Source organism: Phyllobates terribilis, unplaced genomic scaffold (assembly GCF_046119375.1).
Source record: "Phyllobates terribilis strain yellow unplaced genomic scaffold, ASM4611937v1 Scaffold_10__3_contigs__length_209671492, whole genome shotgun sequence".
Lineage (NCBI taxonomy): Eukaryota > Metazoa > Chordata > Amphibia > Anura > Dendrobatidae > Phyllobates > Phyllobates terribilis.
In genome coordinates, this window is record NW_027362770.1 from 197,991,604 (window position 1) to 198,013,894 (window position 22,291).

The following is a 22,291-nucleotide window of genomic DNA, read 5'->3' on the forward strand; positions in this document are numbered from 1 at the left end:
GACTGTATCACACAGGAGAGGATTAGATACACGGCTCAGCAGACAGTATCACACAGGAGAGGATTAGATACACGGTTCAGCAGTCAGTATCACACAGGAGAGGATTAGATACACGGTTCAGCAGTCAGTATCACACAGGAGAGGATTAGATACACGGCTCAGCAGACTGTATCACACAGGAGAGGATTAGATACACAGCTCAATAGACAGTATCACACAGGAGAGGATTAGATACACGGCTCAGCAGACAGTATCACACAGGAGAGGATTAGATACACGGCTCAGCAGACAGTATCACACAGGATAGGATTAGATACACTGCTCAGCAGACAGTATCACACAGGAGAGGATTAGATACACGGCTCAGCAGACTGTATCACACAGGAGAGGATTAGATACACGGCTCAGCAGACAGTATCACACAGGAGAGGATTAGATACACGGTTCAGCAGTCAGTATCACACAGGAGAGGATTAGATACACGGCTCAGCAGACTGTATCACACAGGAGAGGATTAGATACACGGCTCAGCAGACAGTATCACACAGGAGAGGATTAGATACACGGCTCAGCAGTCAGTATCACACAGGATAGGATTAGATACACGGCTCAGCAGACAGTATCACACAGGATGGGATTAGATACACGGCTCAGCAGACAGTATCACACAGGAGAGGATTAGATACAGAGCTCAGCAGACAGTATCACACAGGAGAGGATTAGATACACGGCTCAGCAGACAGTATCACACAGGATAGGATTAGATACACGGCTCAGCAGACAGTATCAAACAGGAGAGGATTAGATACACGGCTCAGCAGACAGTATCACTCAGGATAGGATTAGATACACGGCTCAACAGACAGTATCACACAGGAAAGGATTAGATACACGGCTCAGCAGACAGTATCACACAGGAGAGGATTAGATACACAGATCAGCAGACAGTATCACACAGGAGAGGATTAGATACACAGCTCAGCAGACAGTATCACACAGGAGAGGATTAGATACACAGCTCAGCAGATAGTATCACACAGGATAGGATTAGATACACAGCTCAGCAGATAGTATCACACAGGATAGGATTAGATACACAGCTCAGCAGACAGTATCACACAGGATAGGATTAGATACACAGCTCAGCAGACAGTATCACACAGGAGAGGATTAGATACACGGCTCAGCAGACAGTATCACACAGGAAAGGATTAGATACACGGCTCAGCAGACAGTATCAAACAGGAGAGGATTAGATACACGGCTCAGCAGACAGTATCACACAGGATAGGATTAGATACACAGCTCAGCAGACAGTATCACACAGGATATGATTAGATACACAGCTCAGCAGACAGTATCACACAGGATAGGATTAGATACACGACTCAGCAGACAGTATCACACAGGATAGGATTAGATACACGGCTCAGCAGACAGTATCACACAGGAGAGGATTAGATACACGGCTCAGCAGACAGTATCAAACAGGAGAGGATTAGATACACGGCTCAGCAGACAGTATCACACAGGAAAGGATTAGATACACGGCTCAGCAGACAGTATCACACAGGAGAGGATTAGATACACAGATCAGCAGACAGTATCACACAGGAGAGGATTAGATACACAGCTCAGCAGACAGTATCAAACAGGAGAGGATTAGATACACGGCTCAGCAGACAGTATCACACAGGAAAGGATTAGATACACGGCTCAGCAGACAGTATCACACAGGAGAGGATTAGATACACAGATCAGCAGACAGTATCACACAGGAGAGGATTAGATACACAGCTCAGCAGACAGTATCACACAGGAGAGGATTAGATACACGGCTCATCAGATAGTATCACACAGGATAGGATTAGATACACAGCTCAGCAGACAGTATCACAGAGGATAGGATTAGATACACAGCTCAGCAGACAGTATCACACAGGAGAGGATTAGATACACGGCTCATCAGATAGTATCACACAGGATAGGATTAGATACACAGCTCAGCAGACAGTTTCACACAGGATAGGATTAGATACACGGCTCAGCAGACAGTATCACACAGGAGAGGATTAGATACACGGCTCAGCAGACAGTATCACACAGGAGAGGATTAGATACACGGCTCAGCAGATAGTATCACACAGGAGAGGATTAGATACACAGCTCAGCAGACAGTATCACACAGGAGAGGATTAGATACACGGCTCAGCAGACTGTATCACACAGGAGAGGATTAGATACACGGCTCAGCAGACAGTATCACACAGGAGAGGATTAGATACACGGCTCAGCAGATAGTATCACACAGGAGAGGATTAGATACACGGTTCAGCAGTCAGTATCACACAGGAGAGGATTAGATACACAGCTCAATAGAAAGTATCACACAGGAGAGGATTAGATACACGGCTCAGCAGACAGTATCACACAGGAGAGGATTAGATACACGGCTCAGCAGACAGTATCACACAGGAGAGGATTAGATACATGACTCAGCAGACTGTATCACACAGGAGAGGATTAGATACACGGCTCAGCAGACAGTATCACACAGGAGAGGATTAGATACACGGCTCAGCAGTCAGTATCACACAGGATAGGATTAGATACACGGCTCAGCAGACAGTATCACACAGGATGGGATTAGATACACGGCTCAGCAGACAGTATCACACAGGAGAGGATTAGATACAGAGCTCAGCAGACAGTATCACACAGGAGAGGATTAGATACACGGCTCAGCAGACAGTATCACACAGGATAGGATTAGATACACGGCTCAGCAGACAGTATCACACAGGAGAGGATTAGATACACGGCTCAGCAGTCAGTATCACACAGGAGAGGATTAGATACGCGGCTCAGCAGACAGTATCACACAGGATGGGATTAGATACACGGCTCAGCAGACAGTATCACACAGGAGAGGATTAGATACAGAGCTCAGCAGACAGTATCACACAGGAGAGGATTAGATACACGGCTCAGCAGACAGTATCACACAGGAGAGGATTAGATACACGGCTCAGCAAACGGTATCACACAGGATAGGATTAGATACACGGCTCAGCAGACAGTATCACACAGGATAGGATTAGATACACGGCTCAGTAGACAGTATCACACAGGAGAAGATTAGATACACAGCTCAGCAGACAGTATCACACAGGATAGGATTAGATACAAGGCTCAGCAGACAGTATCACACAGGAGAGGATTAGATACACGGCTCAGCAGTCAGTATCACACAGGATGGGATTAGATACACAGCTCAGCAGACAGTATCACACAGGAGAGGATTAGATACACAGCTCAGCAGACAGTATCACACAGGATAGGATTAGATACACGGCTCAGCAGACGGTATCACACAGGATAGAATTAGAAACACGGCTCAGCAGACAGTATCACACAGGAGAGGATTAGATACACGGCTCAGCAGACAGCATCACACAGCAGAGGATTTGATACACGGCTCAGAAGACAATATCACACAGGATAGGATTAGATACACAGCTCAGCAGACAGTATCACGCAGGACAGGATTAGATACACGGCTCAGCAGACGGTTTCACACAGGATAGGATTAGATACACAGCTCAGCAGACAGTATCACACAGGAGAGGATTAGATACACGGCTCAGCAGTCAATATCACACAGGAGAGGATTAGATACACGGCTCAGCAGACGGTATCACACAGGAGAGGATTAGATACAAAGCTCAGCAGTCAATATCACACAGGAGAGGATTAGATACACGGCTCAGCAGACAGTATCACACAGGATAGGATTAGATACACGGCTCAGCAGACAGTATCACACAGGAGAGGATTAGATACACGGCTCAGCAGACAGTATCACACAGGAGAGGATTAGATACACGGCTCAGCAGACAGTATCACACAGGAGAGGATTAGATACACGGCTCAGCAGACAGTATCACACAGGAGAGGATTAGATACACGGCTCAGCAGACAGTATCACACAGGAGAGGATTAGATACACGGCTCAGCAGTCAGTATCACACAGGAGAGGATTAGATACACGGCTCAGCAGACAGCATCACACAGGAGAGGATTAGATACACAGCTCAGCAGACAGTATCACACAGGATAGGATTAGATACATGGCTCAGCAGACAGTATCACACAGGAGAGGATTAGATACACGGCTCAGCAGACAGCATCACACAGGACAGGATTAGATACACGGCTCAGCAGACAGTATCACACAGGATAGGATTAGATACACGGCTCAGCAGATAGTATCACACAGGATAGGATTAGATACACGGCTCAGCAGACAGTATCACACAGGACAGGATTAGATACACGGCTCAGCAGACAGCATCACACAGGACAGGATTAGATACACGGCTCAGCAGACAGTATCACACAGGAGAGGATTAGATACACGGCTCAGCAGACAGCATCACACAGGACAGGATTAGATACACGGCTCAGCAGACAGTATCACACAGGAGAGGATTAGATACACGGCTCAGCAGACAGTATCACACAGGATAGGATTAGATACACGGCTCAGCAGACAGTATCACACAGGAGAGGATTAGATACACGGCTCAGCAGATAGTATCACACAGGATAGGATTAGATACACAGCTCAGCAGATAGTATGACACAGGAGAGGATTAGATACACAGCTCAGCAGACAGTATCACACAGGAGAGGATTAGATACATGGCTCAGCAGACAGTATCACACAGGAGAGGATTAGATACACGGCTCAGCAGACAGTATCACACAGGAGAGGATTAGATACACGGCTCAGCAGACAGTATCACACAGGAGAGGATTAGATACACGGCTCAGCAGACAGTATCACACAGGAGAGGATTAGATACACGGCTCAGCAGACAGTATCACACAGGAGAGGATTAGATACACGGCTCAGCAGACAGTATCACACAGGAGAGGATTAGATACATGGCTCAGCAGACAGTATCACACAGGAGAGGATTAGATACACAGCTCAGCAGATAGTATCACACAGGAGAGGATTAGATACACAGCTCAGCAGACAGTATCACACAGGAGAGGATTAGATACACGGCTCAGCAGACAGCATCACACAGGACAGGATTAGATACACGGCTCAGCAGACAGTATCACACAGGAGAGGATTAGATACACGGCTCAGCAGACAGTATCACACAGGAGAGGATTAGATACACGGCTCAGCAGACAGTATCACACAGGAGAGGATTAGATACACGGCTCAGCAGACAGTATCACACAGGAGAGGATTAGATACACGGCTCAGCAGACAGTATCACACAGGAGAGGATTAGATACACGGCTCAGCAGATAGTATCACACAGGATAGGATTAGATACACGGCTCAGCAGACAGCATCACACAGGAGAGGATTAGATATACAGCTCAGCAGACAGTATCACACAGGATAGGATTAGATACACGGCTCAGCAGACAGTATCACACAGGAGAGGATTAGATACACGGCTCAGCAGACAGTATCACACAGGAGAGGATTAGATACACGGCTCAGCAGACAGTATCACACAGGAGAGGATTAGATACACGGCTCAGCAGACAGTATCACACAGGATGGGATTAGATACACGGCTCAGCAGACGGTATCACACAAGATAGGATTAGATACACGGCTCAGCAGACTGTATCACACAGCAGAGGATTAGATACATGGCTCACCAGACAGTATCACACAGGAGAGGATTAGATACACAGCTCAGCAGACAGTATCACACAGGAGAGGATTAGATACACGGCTCAGCAGATAGTATCACACAGGATAGGATTAGATACACAGCTCAGCAGACAGTATCACACAGGATAGGATTAGATACACGGCTCAGCAGACAGTATCACACAGGAGAGGATTAGATACACGGCTCAGCAGACAGTATCACACAGGAGAGGATTAGATACACGGCTCAGCAGATAGTATCACACAGGAGAGGATTAGATACACAGCTCAGCAGACAGTATCACACAGGATAGGATTAGATACACGGCTCAGCAGACAGTATCACACAGGAGAGGATTAGATACACGGCTCAGCAGACAGTATCACACAGGACAGGATTAGATACACTGCTCAGCAGACAGTATCACACAGGAGAGGATTAGATACACGGCTCAGCAGACTGTATCACACAGGAGAGGATTAGATACACGGCTCAGCAGACAGTATCACACAGGAGAGGATTAGATACACGGCTCAGCAGACTGTATCACACAGGAGAGGATTAGATACACAGCTCAATAGACAGTATCACACAGGAGAGGATTAGATACACGGCTCAGCAGACAGTATCACACAGGAGAGGATTAGATACACGGCTCAGCAGACAGTATCACACAGGAGAGGATTAGATACACGGTTCAGCAGACAGTATCACACAGGATAGGATTAGATACACGGCTCAGCAGACAGTATCACACAGGATAGGATTAGATACACGGCTCAGCAGACAGTATCACACAGGAGAGGATTAGATACACGGTTCAGCAGACAGTATCACACAGGATAGGATTAGATACACGGCTCAGCAGACAGTATCACACAGGAGAGGATTAGATACACGGCTCAGCAGTCAGTATCACACAGGATAGGATTAGATACACGGCTCAGCAGACAGTATCACACAGGATGGGATTAGATACACGGCTCAGCAGACAGTATCACACAGGAGAGGATTAGATACAGAGCTCAGCAGACAGTATCACACAGGAGAGGATTAGATACACGGCTCAGCAGACAGTATCACACAGGATAGGATTAGATACACGGCTCAGCAGACAGTATCACACAGGATAGGATTAGATACACGGCTCAGCAGACAGTATCACACAGGATGGGATTAGATACACGGCTCAGCAGACAGTATCACACAGGAGAGGATTAGATACAGAGCTCAGCAGACAGTATCACACAGGAGAGGATTAGATACACGGCTCAGCAAACGGTATCACACAGGATAGGATTAGATACACGGCTCAGCAGACAGTATCACACAGGATAGGATTAGATACACGGCTCAGTAGACAGTATCACACAGGAGGGGATTAGATACACAGCTCAGCAGACAGTATCACACAGGATAGGATTAGATACAAGGCTCAGCAGACAGTATCACACAGGAGAGGATTAGATACACGGCTCAGCAGACAGTATCACACAGGAGAGGATTAGATACACGGCTCAGCAGACAGTATCACACAGGAGAGGATTAGATACACGGCTCAGCAGTCAGTATCACACAGGATGGGATTAGATACACAGCTCAGCAGACAGTATCACACAGGAGAGGATTAGATACACAGCTCAGCAGACAGTATCACACAGGATAGAATTAGAAACACGGCTCAGCAGACAGTATCACACAGGATAGGATTAGATACACGGCTCAGCAGACAGTATCACACAGGAGAGGATTGGATACACAGCTCAGCAGACAGTATCACACAGGATAGGATTAGATACACGGCTCAGCAGACAGTATCACACAGGATAGGATTAGATACACGGTTCAGCAGACAGTATCACACAGGAGAGGATTAGATACACGGCTCAGCAGACAGTATCACACAGGATAGGATTAGATACACAGCTCAGCAGACAGTATCACACAGGAGAGGATTAGATATACGGCTCAGCAGACAGTATCACACAGGAGAGGATTAGATACACAGCTCAGCAGACAGTATCACATAGGATAGGATTAGATACACAGCTCAGCAGACAGTATCACACAGGAGAGGATTAGATACACGGCTCAGCAGACAGTATCACACAGGAGAGGATTAGATACACAGCTCAGCAGACAGTATCACACAGGAGAGGATTGGATACACAGCTCAGCAGACAGTATCACACAGGAGAGGATTGGATACACGGCTCAGCAGACAGTATCACACAGGATAGGATTAGATACACGGCTCAGCAGACAGTATCACACAGGAGAGGATTAGATACACGGCTCAGCAGACAGTATCACACAGGATAGGATTAGATACACGGTTCAGCAGACAGTATCACACAGGAGAGGATTAGATACACGGCTCAGCAGACAGTATCACACAGGATAGGATTAGATACACAGCTCAGCAGACAGTATCACACAGGAGAGGATTAGATATACGGCTCAGCAGACAGTATCACACAGGAGAGGATTAGATACACAGCTCAGCAGACAGTATCACATAGGATAGGATTAGATACACAGCTCAGCAGACAGTATCACACAGGAGAGGATTAGATACATGGCTCAGCAGACAGTATCACACAGGAGAGGATTAGATACACAGCTCAGCAGACAGTATCACACAGGAGAGGATTGGATACACAGCTCAGCAGACAGTATCACATAGGATAGGATTAGATACACGGCTCACCAGACAGTATCACACAGGAGAGGATTAGATACACTGCTCAGCAGACAGTATCACAAAGGATAGGATTAGATACACAGCTCAGCAGACAGTATCACACAGGAGAGGTTTAGATACACGGCTCAGCAGACAGTATCACACAGGATAGGATTAGATACACAGCTCAGCAGACAGTATCACACAGGAGAGGATTAGATACACGGCTCAGCAGACAGTATCACACAGGATAGGTTTAGACACAAAGCTCAGCAGACAGTATCACATAGGATAAGATTAGATACACGGCTCAGCAGACAGTATCACACAGGAGAGGATTAGATACACGGCTCAGCAGACAGTATCACACAGGATAGGATTAGATACACGGCTCAGCAGACAGTATCACACAGGATAGGATTAGATACACAGCTCAGCAGACAGTATCACACAGGAGAGGATTAGATACACAGCTCAGCAGACAGTATCACACAGGAGAGGATTAGATACACGGCTCAGCAGTCAGTATCACACAGGATAGGATTAGATACACGGCTCAGCAGACAGTATCACACAGGATAGGATTAGATACACAGCTCAGCAGACAGTATCACACAGGAGAGGATTAGATACACGGCTCAGCAGATAGTATCACACAGGATAGGATTAGATACACGGCTCAGCAGACAGTATCACACAGGATAGGATTAGATACACGGCTCAGCAGTCAGTATCACACAGGAGAGGATTGGATACACGGCTCAGCAGACAGTATCACACAGGAGAGGATTAGATACACTGCTCAGCAGACAGTATCACACAGGAGAGGATTAGATACAGGGCTCAGCAGACAGTATCACACAGGATAGGATTAGATACACGGCTCAGCAGTCAGTATCACACAGGAGAGGATTAGATACAGGGCTCAGCAGACAGTATCACACAGGATAGGATTAGATACACGGCTCAGCAGACAGTATCACACAGGAGAGGATTAGATACAGGGCTCAGCAGACAGTATCACACAGGAGAGGATTAGATACACTGCTCAGCAGACAGTATCACACAGGAGAGGATTAGATACACGGCTCAGCAGACAGTATCACACAGGAGAGGATTAGATACAGGGCTCAGCAGACAGTATCACACAGGAGAGGATTAGATACACGGCTCAGCAGACAGTATCACACAGGAGAGGATTAGATACACGGCTCAGCAGACAGTATCACACAGGAGAGGATTAGATACACGGCTCAGCAGACAGTATCACACAGGATAGGATTAGATACACGGCTCAGCAGACAGTATCACACAGGATAGGATTAGATACACGGCTCAGCAGTCAGTATCACACAGGAGAGGATTAGATACACGGCTCAGCAGACAGTATCACACAGGAGAGGATTAGATACACTGCTCAGCAGACAGTATCACACAGGATAGGATTAGATACACGGCTCAGCAGTCAGTATCACACAGGAGAGGATTAGATACACGGCTCAGCAGACAGTATCACACAGGAGAGGATTAGATACACGGCTCAGCAGACAGTATCACACAGGAGAGGATTAGATACAGGGCTCAGCAGACAGTATCACACAGGATAGGATTAGATACACGGCTCAGCAGTCAGTATCACACAGGAGAGGATTAGATACACGGCTCAGCAGTCAGTATCACACAGGAGAGGATTAGATACACGGCTCAGCAGACAGTATCACACAGGAGAGGATTAGATACAGGGCTCAGCAGACAGTATCACACAGGATAGGATTAGATACACGGCTCAGCAAACAGTATCACACAGGAGAGGATTAGATACAGCTCAGCAGACAGTATCACACAGGAGAGGATTAGATACACAGCTCAGCAGACAGTATCACACAGGAGAGGATCAGATACACGGCTCAGCAGACAGTATCACACAGGAGAGGATTAGATACACGGCTCAGCAAACAGTATCACACAGGAGAGGATTAGATACAGCTCAGCAGACAGTATCACACAGGAGAGGATTAGATACACAGCTCAGCAGACAGTATCACACAGGAGAGGATTAGATACACGGCTCAGCAGACAGTATCACACAGGATGGGATTAGATACACGGCTCAGCAGACAGTATCACACAGGATAGGATTAGATACACGGCTCAGTAGACAGTATCACACAGGATAGGATTAGATACACGGCTCAGCAGACAGTATCACATAGGATAAGATTAGATACACAGCTCAGCAGACAGTATCACACAGGAGAGGATTAGATACACGGCTCAGCAGACAGTATCACACAGGAGAGGATCAGATACACGGCTCAGCAGACAGTATCACACAGGATGGGATTAGATACACAGCTCATCAGACAGTATCACACAGGATAGAATTAGATACACGGCTCAGCAGACAGTATCACATAGGATAAGATTAGATACACAGCTCAGCAGACAGTATCACACAGGAGAGGATTAGATACACGGCTCAGCAGACAGTATCACACAGGAGAGGATCAGATACACGGCTCAGCAGACAGTATCACACAGGATGGGATTAGATACACAGCTCATCAGACAGTATCACACAGGATAGAATTAGATACACGGCTCAGCAGACAGTATCACATAGGATAAGATTAGATACACAGCTCAGCAGACAGTATCACACAGGAGAGGATTAGATACACGGCTCAGCAGACAGTATCACACATGATAGGATTAGATACACGGCTCAGCAGACAGTATCACATAGGATAAGATTAGATACACAGCTCAGCAGACAGTATCACACAGGAGAGGATTAGATACAGCTCAGCAGACAGTATCACACAGGAGAGGATTAGATACACGGCTCAGCAGACAGTATCACATAGGATAGGATTAGATACACAGCTCAGCAGTCAGTATCACACAGGATAGGATTAGATACACGGCTCAGCAGACAGTATCACACAGGAGAGGATTAGATACACGGCTCAGCAGACAGTATCACACAGGAGAGGATTAGATACACAGCTCAGCAGACAGTATCACACAGGATAGGATTAGATACAAAGCTCAGCAGACAGTATCACATAGGATAAGATTAGATACACGGCTCACCAGACAGTATCACACAGGAGAGGATTAGATACACGGCTCAGCAGACAGTATCACACAGGAGAGGATTAGATACACGGCTCAGCAGACAGTATCACACAGGAGAGGATTAGATACACAGCTCAGCAGACAGTATCACACAGGAGAGGATTAGATACACGGCTCAGCAGACAGTATCACACAGGAGAGGATTAGATACACGGCTCAGCAGACAGTATCACACAGGAGAGGATTAGATACACGGCTCAGCAGACAGTATCACATAGGATAGGATTAGATACACAGCTCAGCAGACAGTATCACACAGGAGAGGATTAGATACACGGCTCAGCAGACAGTATCACACAGGAGAGGATTAGATACACGGCTCAGCAGACAGTATCACACAGGAGAGGATTAGATACACAGCTCAGCAGACAGTATCACACAGGATAGGATTAGATACACAGCTCAGCAGACAGTATCACACAGGATAGGATTAGATACACAGCTCAGCAGACAGTATCACACAGGAGAGGATTAGATACACGGCTCAGCAGATAGTATCACACAGGATAGGATTAGATACACGGCTCAGCAGATAGTATCACACAGGATAGGATTAGATACACGGCTCAGCAGTCAGTATCACACAGGAGAGGATTAGATACACAGCTCAGCAGACAGTATCACACAGGAGAGGATTAGATACACGGCTCAGCAGTCAGTATCGCACAGGAGAGGATTAGATACACGGCTCAGCAGACAGTATCACACAGGATAGGATTAGATACACAGCTCAGCAGACAGTATCACACAGGATAGGATTAGATACACAGCTCAGCAGACAGTATCACACAGGAGAGGATTAGATACACGGCTCAGCAGATAGTATCACACAGGATAGGATTAGATACACGGCTCAGCAGATAGTATCACACAGGATAGGATTAGATACACGGCTCAGCAGTCAGTATCACACAGGAGAGGATTAGATACACGGCTCAGCAGTCAGTATCGCACAGGAGAGGATTAGATACACGGCTCAGCAGACAGTATCACACAGGATAGGATTAGATACACAGCTCAGCAGACAGTATCACACAGGATAGGATTAGATACACAGCTCAGCAGACAGTATCACACAGGAGAGGATTAGATACACGGCTCAGCAGTCAGTATCGCACAGGAGAGGATTAGATACACGGCTCAGCAGTCAGTATCACACAGGATAGGATTAGATACACGGCTCAGCAGTCAGTATCACACAGGAGAGGATTAGATACACGGCTCAGCAGACAGTATCACACAGGATAAGATTAGATACACGGCTCAGCAGTCAGTATCGCACAGGAGAGGATTAGATACACAGCTCAGCAGACAGTATCACACAGGATAGGATTAGATACACGGCTCAGCAGACAGTATCACACAGGAGAGGATTAGATACACGGCTCAGCAGACAGTATCACACAGGATAGGATTAGATACACAGCTCAGCAGACAGTATCACACAGGAGAGGATTAGATACACAGCTCAGCAGACAGTATCACACAGGAGAGGATTAGATACACGGCTCAGCAGACAGTATCACACAGGAGAGGATTAGATACAGCTCAGCAGACAGTATCACACAGGAGAGGATTAGATACACAGCTCAGCAGACAGTATCACACAGGAGAGGATTAGATACACGGCTCAGCAGACAGTATCACACAGGATAGGATTAGATACACGGCTCAGCAGACGGTATCACACAGGATAGGATTAGATACACGGCTCAGCAGACAGTATCACACAGGATAGGATTAGATACACGGCTCAGCAGACAGTATCACACAGGAGAGGATTAGATACACGGCTCAGCAGACAGTATCACACAGGATAGGATTAGATACACAGCTCAGCAGACAGTATCACACAGGATAGGATTAGATACACGGCTCAGCAGACAGTATCACACAGGAGAGGATTAGATACAGCTCAGCAGACAGTATCACACAGGAGAGGATTAGATACACAGCTCAGCAGACAGTATCACACAGGATAGGATTAGATACACGGCTCAGCAGTCAGTATCACACAGGATAGGATTAGATACACTGCTCAGCAGACAGTATCACACAGGAGAGGATTAGATACATGGCTCAGCAGACAGTATCACACAGGATAGGATTAGATACACGGCTCAGCAGACAGTATCACACAGGAGAGGATTAGATACACGGCTCAGCAGACAGTATCACATAGGAGAGGATTAGATACACGGCTCAGCAGACAGTATCATACAGGAGAGGATTAGATACACGGCTCAGCAGACAGTATCACACAGGATGGGATTAGATACACAGCTCAGCAGACAGTATCACACAGGATAGGATTAGATACACTGCTCAGCAGACAGTATCACACAGGAGAGGATTAGATACACGGCTCAGCAGACAGTATCACACAGGAGAGGATTAGATACACAACTCAGCAGACAGTATCACACAGGAGAGGATTAGATACACGGCTCAGCAGACAATATCACACAGGATAGGATTAGATACACGGCTCAGCAGACAGTATCACACAGGATAGGATTAGATACACAGCTCAGCAGACAGTATCACACAGGAGAGGATTAGATACACGGCTCAGCATTCAGTATCACACAGGATAGGATTAGATACACAGCTCAGCAGACAGTATCACACAGGATAGGATTAGATACACGGCTCAGCAGTCAGTATCACACAGGATAGGATTAGATACACGGCTCAGCAGACGGTATCACACAGGAGAGGATTAGATACACGGCTCAGCAGACTGTATCACACAGGATAGGATTAGATACACGGCTCAGCAGACAGTATCACACAGGAGAGGATTAGATACACGGCTCAGCAGACTGTATCACACAGGAGAGGATTAGATACACGGCTCAGCAGACAGTATCACACAGGATAGGATTAGATACACAGCTCAGCAGACAGTATCACACAGGAGAGGATTAGATACACAGCTCAGCAGACAGTATCACACAGGAGAGGATTAGATACACGGCTCAGCAGACAGTATCACACAGGATAGGATTAGATACACAGCTCAGCAGACAGTATCACACAGGATAGGATTAGATACACGGCTCAGCAGTCAGTATCACACAGGATAGGATTAGATACACGGCTCAGCAGACGGTATCACACAGGAGAGGATTAGATACACGGCTCAGCAGACTGTATCACACAGGATAGGATTAGATACACGGCTCAGCAGACAGTATCACACAGGAGAGGATTAGATACACGGCTCAGCAGACTGTATCACACAGGAGAGGATTAGATACACGGCTCAGCAGACAGTATCACACAGGATAGGATTAGATACACAGCTCAGCAGACAGTATCACACAGGATAGGATTAGATACACGGCTCAGCAGACAGTATCACACAGGATAGGATTAGATACACAGCTCAGCAGACAGTATCACACAGGATAGGATTAGATACACGGCTCAGCAGACAATATCACACAGGATAGGATTAGATACACGGCTCAGCAGACAATATCACACAGGATAGGATTAGATACACGGCTCAGCAGACAGTATCACACAGGAGGGGATTAGATACACGGCTCAGCAGACAGTATCACACAGGAGAGGATTAGATACACGGCTCAGCATTCAGTATCACACAGGATAGGATTAGATACACAGCTCAGCAGACAGTATCACACAGGAGAGGATTAGATACACTGCTCAGCAGTCAGTATCACACAGGATAGGATTAGATACACGGCTCAGCAGACTGTATCACACAGGATAGGATTAGATACACGGCTCAGCAGACAGTATCACACAGGAGAGGATTAGATACACGGCTCAGCAGACTGTATCACACAGGAGAGGATTAGATACACGGCTCAGCAGACAGTATCACACAGGATAGGATTAGATACACAGCTCAGCAGACAGTATCACACAGGATAGGATTAGATACACGGCTCAGCAGACAGTATCACACAGGATAGGATTAGATACACAGCTCAGCAGACAGTATCACACAGGATAGGATTAGATACACGGCTCAGCAGACAATATCACACAGGATAGGATTAGATACACGGCTCAGCAGACAATATCACACAGGATAGGATTAGATACACGGCTCAGCAGACAGTATCACACAGGAGAGGATTAGATACACGGCTCAGCAGACAGTATCACACAGGAGAGGATTAGATACACGGCTCAGCAGACTGTATCACACAGGAGAGGATTAGATACACTGCTCAGCAGACAGTATCACACAGGAGAGGATTAGATACACGGCTCAGCAGTCAGTATCACACAGGAGAGGATTAGATACACAGCTCAGCAGACAGTATCACACAGGAGAGGATTAGATACACGGCTCAGCAGACAGTATCACACAGGAGAGGATTAGATACACAACTCAGCAGACAGTATCACACAGGAGAGGATTAGATACACGGCTCAGCAGACAGTATCACACAGGAGAGGATTAGATACACGGCTCAGCAGTCAGTATCACACAGGAGAGGATTAGATACACAGCTCAGCAGACAGTATCACACAGGAGAGGATTAGATACACGGCTCAGCAGACAGTATCACACAGGAGAGGATTAGATACACAGCTCAGCAGACAGTATCACACAGGAGAGGATTAGATACACGGCTCAGCAGACAGTATCACACAGGATAGGATTAGATACACGGCTCAGCAGACAGTATCACACAGGAGAGGATTAGATACACAGCTCAGCAGACAGTATCACACAGGAGAGGATTAGATACACGGCTCAGCAGACAATATCACACAGGATAGAATTAGATACACGGCTCAGCAGACAGTATCACACAGGATAGGATTAGATACACGGCTCAGCAGACAGTATCACACAGGAGAGGATTAGATACACGGCTCAGCAGACAGTATCACACAGGACAGGATTAGATACACGGCTCAGCAGACAGTATCACACAGGAGAGGATTAGATACACAGCTCAGCAGTCAGTATCACACAGGAGAGGATTAGATACACGGCGTAGCAGACGGTATCACACAGGATAGGATTAGATACACGGCTCGGAAGTCAGTATCACACAGGATAGGATTAGATACACGGCTCAGTAGATGGTATCACACAGGATAGGATTAGATACACGACTCAGTAGATGGTATCACACAGGAGAGGATTAGATACACGGCTCAGCAGACAGTATCACACAGGAGAGGATTAGATACACGGCTCAGCAGACAGTATCACACAGGAGAGGATTAGATACACGGCTCAGCAGACAGTATCACATAGGAGAGGATTAGATACAGCTCAGCAGACAGTATCACACAGGAGAGGATTAGATACACGGCTCAGCAGACAGTATCACACAGGAGAGGATTAGATACACAGCTCAGCAGACAGTATCACACAGGAGAGGATTAGATACAGCTCAGCAGACAGTATCACACAGGAGAGGATTAGATACACGGCTCAGCAGACAGTATCACACAGGAGAGGATTAGATACACAGCTCAGCAGACAGTATCACACAGGAGAGGATTAGATACACGGCTCAGCAGACAGTATCACACAGGAGAGGATTAGATACACGGCTCAGCAGACAGTATCACACAGGAGAGGATTAGATACACGGCTCAGCAGACAGTATCACACAGGAGAGGATTAGATACACGGCTCAGCAGACAGTATCACACAGGAGAGGATTAGATACACGGCTCAGCAGACAGTATCATACAGGATAGGATTAGATACACGGCTCAGCAGACAGTATCACGCAGGACAGGATTAGATACACGGCTCAGCAGACGGTATCACACAGGATAAGATTAGATACACGGCTCAGCAGACGGTATCACACAGGAGAGGATTAGATACACGGCTCAGCAGTCAGTATCACACAGGAGAGGATTAGATACACGGCTCAGCAGACAGTATCACACAGGAGAGGATTAGATACACGGATCAGCAGACAGTATCACACAGGAGAGGATTAGATACACGGCTCAGCAGACAGTATCACACAGGAGAGGATTAGATACACGGCTCAGCAGACGGTATCACACAGGATAGTATTAGATACACAGCTCAGCAGACAGTATCATACAGGATAGGATTAGATACACGGCTCAGCAGACAGTATCACACAGGAGAGGATTAGATACACGGCTCAGCAGACAGTATCACACAGGATAGGATTAGATACACGGCTCAGCAGACGGTATCACACAGGAGAGGATTAGATACACGGCTCAGCAGACAGTATCACACAGGAGAGGATTAGATACACGGCTCAGCAGACAGTATCACACAGGATAGGATTAGATACACAGCTCAGCAGAGAGTATCACACAGGATAGAATTAGATACACAGCTCAGCAGTCAATATCACACAGGAGTGGATTAGATACACAGCTCAGCAGACAGTATCACACAGGAGAGGATTAGATACACGGCTCAGCAGACAGTATCACACAGGATAGGATTAGATACACAGCTCAGCAGAGTATCACACAGGAGAGGATTAGATACACGGCTCAGCAGACAGTATCACACAGGAGAGGATTAGATACACTGCTGAGCAGACTGTATCACACAGGAGAGGATTAGATACACGGCTCAGCAGACAGTATCACACAGGATAGGATTAGATACACAGCTCAGCAGACAGTATCACACAGGAGAGGATTAGATACACGGCTCAGCAGACAGTATCACACAGGATAGGATTAGATACACGGCTCAGCAGACAGTATCACACAGGAGAGGATTAGATACACGGCTCAGCAGACAGTATCACACAGGAGAGGATTAGATACACGGCTCAGCAGACGGTATCACACAGGATAGTATTAGATACACAGCTCAGCAGACAGTATCATACAGGATAGGATTAGATACACGGCTCAGCAGACAGTATCACACAGGAGAGGATTAGATACACGGCTCAGCAGACGGTATCACACAGGATAGTATTAGATACACAGCTCAGCAGACAGTATCATACAGGATAGGATTAGATACACGGCTCAGCAGACAGTATCACACAGGATAGGATTAGATACATGGCTCAGCAGACAGTATCACACAGGAGAGGATTAGATACACGGCTCAGCAGACAGTATCACACAGGAGAGGATTAGATACACGGCTCAGCAGACAGTATCACACAGGAGAGGATTAGATACACGGCTGAGCAGACAGTATCACACAGGAGAGGATTAGATACACGGCTCTGCAGACAGTATCACACAGGATAGGATTAGATACACAGCTCAGCAGACAGTATCACACAGGATAGGATTAGATACACGGCTCAGCAGACAGTATCACACAGGATAGGATTAGATACACAGCTCAGCAGACAGTATCACACAGGATAGGATTAGATACACGGCTCAGCAGACAGTATCACACAGGAGAGGATCAGATACACAGCTCAGCAGACAGTATCACACAGGAGAGGATTAGATACACGGCTCAGCAGACAGTATCACACAGGATAGGATTAGATACACGGCTCAGCAGACAGTATCACACAGGATAGGATTAGATACACGGCTCAGCAGACAGTATCACACAGGATAGGATTAGATACACAGCTCAGCAGACAGTATCACACAGGAGAGGATTAGATACATGGCTCAGCAGACAGTATCACACAGGAGAGGATTAGATACACGGCTCAGCAGACAGTATCACACAGGAGAGGATTAGATACATGGCTCATCAGGCAGTATCACACAGGAGAGGATTAGATACATGGCTCAGCAGACAGTATCACACAGGAGAGGATTAGATACACGGCTCAGCAGACAGTATCACACAGGAGAGGATTAGATACATGGCTCATCAGGCAGTATCACACAGGAGAGGATTAGATACATGGCTCAGCAGACATTATCACACAGGAGTGGATGAGATACACGGCTCAGCAGACAGTATCACACAGGATAGGATTAGATACACTGCTGAGCAGACTGTATCACACAGGAGAGGATTAGATACACAGCTCAGCAGACAGTATCACACAGGATAGGATTAGATACACAGCTCAGCAGACAGTATCACACAGGAGAGGATTAGATACACAGATCAGCAGACAGTATCACACAGGAGAGGATTAGATACATGGCTCAGCAGAGTATCACACAGGAGAGGATTAGATACACTGCTGAGCAGACTGTATCACACAGGAGAGGATTAGATACACAGCTCAGCAGACAGTATCACACAGGATAGGATTAGATACACAGCTCAGCAGACAGTATCACACAGGAGAGGATTAGATACACGGCTCAGCAGACAGTATCACACAGGAGAGGATTAGATACACTGCTGAGCAGACTGTATCACACAGGAGAGGATTAGATACACAGCTCAGCAGACAGTATCACACAGGAGAGGATTAGATACACGGCTCAGCAGACAGTATCACACAGGATAGGATTAGATACACAGCTCAGCAGACAGTATCACACAGGAGAGGATTAGATACACGGCTCAGCAGACAGTATCACACAGGAGAGGATTAGATACACGGCTCAGCAGACAGTATCACACAGGATAGGATTAGATACACGGCTCAGCAGACAGTATCACACAGGAGAGGATTAGATACACGGCTCAGCAGACAGTATCACACAGGAGAGGATTAGATACACAGCTCAGCAGACAGTATCACACAGGAGAGGATTAGATACACGGCTCAGCAGACAGTATCACACAGGAGAGGATTAGATACACGGCTCAGCAGACGGTATCACACAGGAGAGGATTAGATACACGGCTCAGCAGACAGTATCACACAGGAGAGGATTAGATACACGGCTCAGCAGACAGTATCACACAGGATAGGATTAGATACACGGCTCAGCAGACAGTATCACACAGGAGAGGATTAGATACACAGCTCAGCAGACAGTATCACACAGGAGAGGATTAGATACACGGCTCAGCAGACAGTATCACACAGGATAGGATTAGATACACAGCTCAGCAGACAGTATCACACAGGAGAGGATTAGATACACGGCTCAGCAGACAGTATCACACAGGAGAGGATTAGATACACGGCTCAGCAGTCAATATCACACAGGAGAGGATTAGATACACGGCTCAGCAGAGAGTATCACACAGGAGAGGATTAGATACACGGTTCAGCAGACAGTATCACACAGGATAGGATTAGATACACGGCTCAGCAGACAGTATCACACAGGATAGGATTAGATACACAGCTCAGCAGACAGTATCACACAGGAGAGGATTAGATACACAGCTCAGCAGACAGTATCACACAGGATAGGATTAGATACACGGCTCAGCAGACAGTATCACACAGGATAGGATTAGATACACGGCTCAGCAGACATTATCACACAGGAGAGGATTAGATACACGGCTCAGCAGACAGTATCACACAGGATAGGATTAGATACACGGCTCAGCAGACATTATCACACAGGAGAGGATTAGATACACGGCTCAGCAGACAGTATCACACAGGATAGGATTAGATACACGGCTCAGCAGACAGTATCACACAGGAGAGGATTAGATACACGGATCAGCAGACAGTATCACACAGGAGAGGATTAGATACACGGCTCAGCAGACTGTATCACACAGGAGAGGATTAGATACACGGCTCAGCAGACAGTATCACACAGGAGAGGATTAGATACACGGCTCAGCAGACAGTATCACACAGGATAGGATTAGATACACAGCTCAGCAGACAGTATCACACAGGATAGGATTAGATACACGGCTCAGCAGACAGTATCACACAGGAGAGGATTAGATACACGGCTCAGCAGACAGTATCACACAGGAGAGGATTAGATACACGGCTCAGCAGACAGTATCACACAGGAGAGGATTAGATACACGGCTCAGCAGACAGTATCACACAGGAGAGGATTAGATACACGGCTCAGCAGACAGTATCACACAGGAGAGGATTAGATACACAGCTCAGCAGACAGTATCACACAGGAGAGGATTAGATACACGGCTCAGCAGACAGTATCACACAGGAGAGGATTAGATACACGGCTCAGCAGACAGTATCACACAGGAGAGGATTAGATACACAGCTCAGCAGACAGTATCACACAGGATAGGATTAGATACACGGCTCAGCAGACAGTATCACACAGGAGAGGATTAGATACACGGCTCAGCAGACAGTATCACACAGGAGAGGATTAGATACACGGCTCAGCAGACAGTATCACACAGGAGAGGATTAGATACACGGCTCAGCAGACAGTATCACACAGGAGAGGATTAGATACACAGCTCAGCAGATCGTATCACACAGGAGAGGATTAGATACACGGCTCAGCAGACAGTATCACACAGGAGAGGATTAGATACACGGCTCACTATACAGTATCACACAGGAGAGGATTAGATACACTGCTCAGCAGACTATCACACAGGAGAGGATTAGATACACGGCTCAGCAGACAGTATCACACAGGAGAGGATTAGATACACAGCTCAGCAGACTGTATCACACAGGAGAGGATTAGATACACGGCTCAGCAGACAGTATCACACAGGATAGGATTAGATACACAGCTCAGCAGTCAGTATCACACAGGATAGGATTAGATACACAGCTCAGCAGACAGTATCACACAGGAGAGGATTAGATACACAGCTCAGCAGACTGTATCACACAGGAGAGGATTAGATACACGGCTCAGCAGACAGTATCACACAGGAGAGGATTAGATACACGGCTCAGCAGTCAGTATCACACAGGATAGGATTAGATACACGGCTCAGCAGACAGTA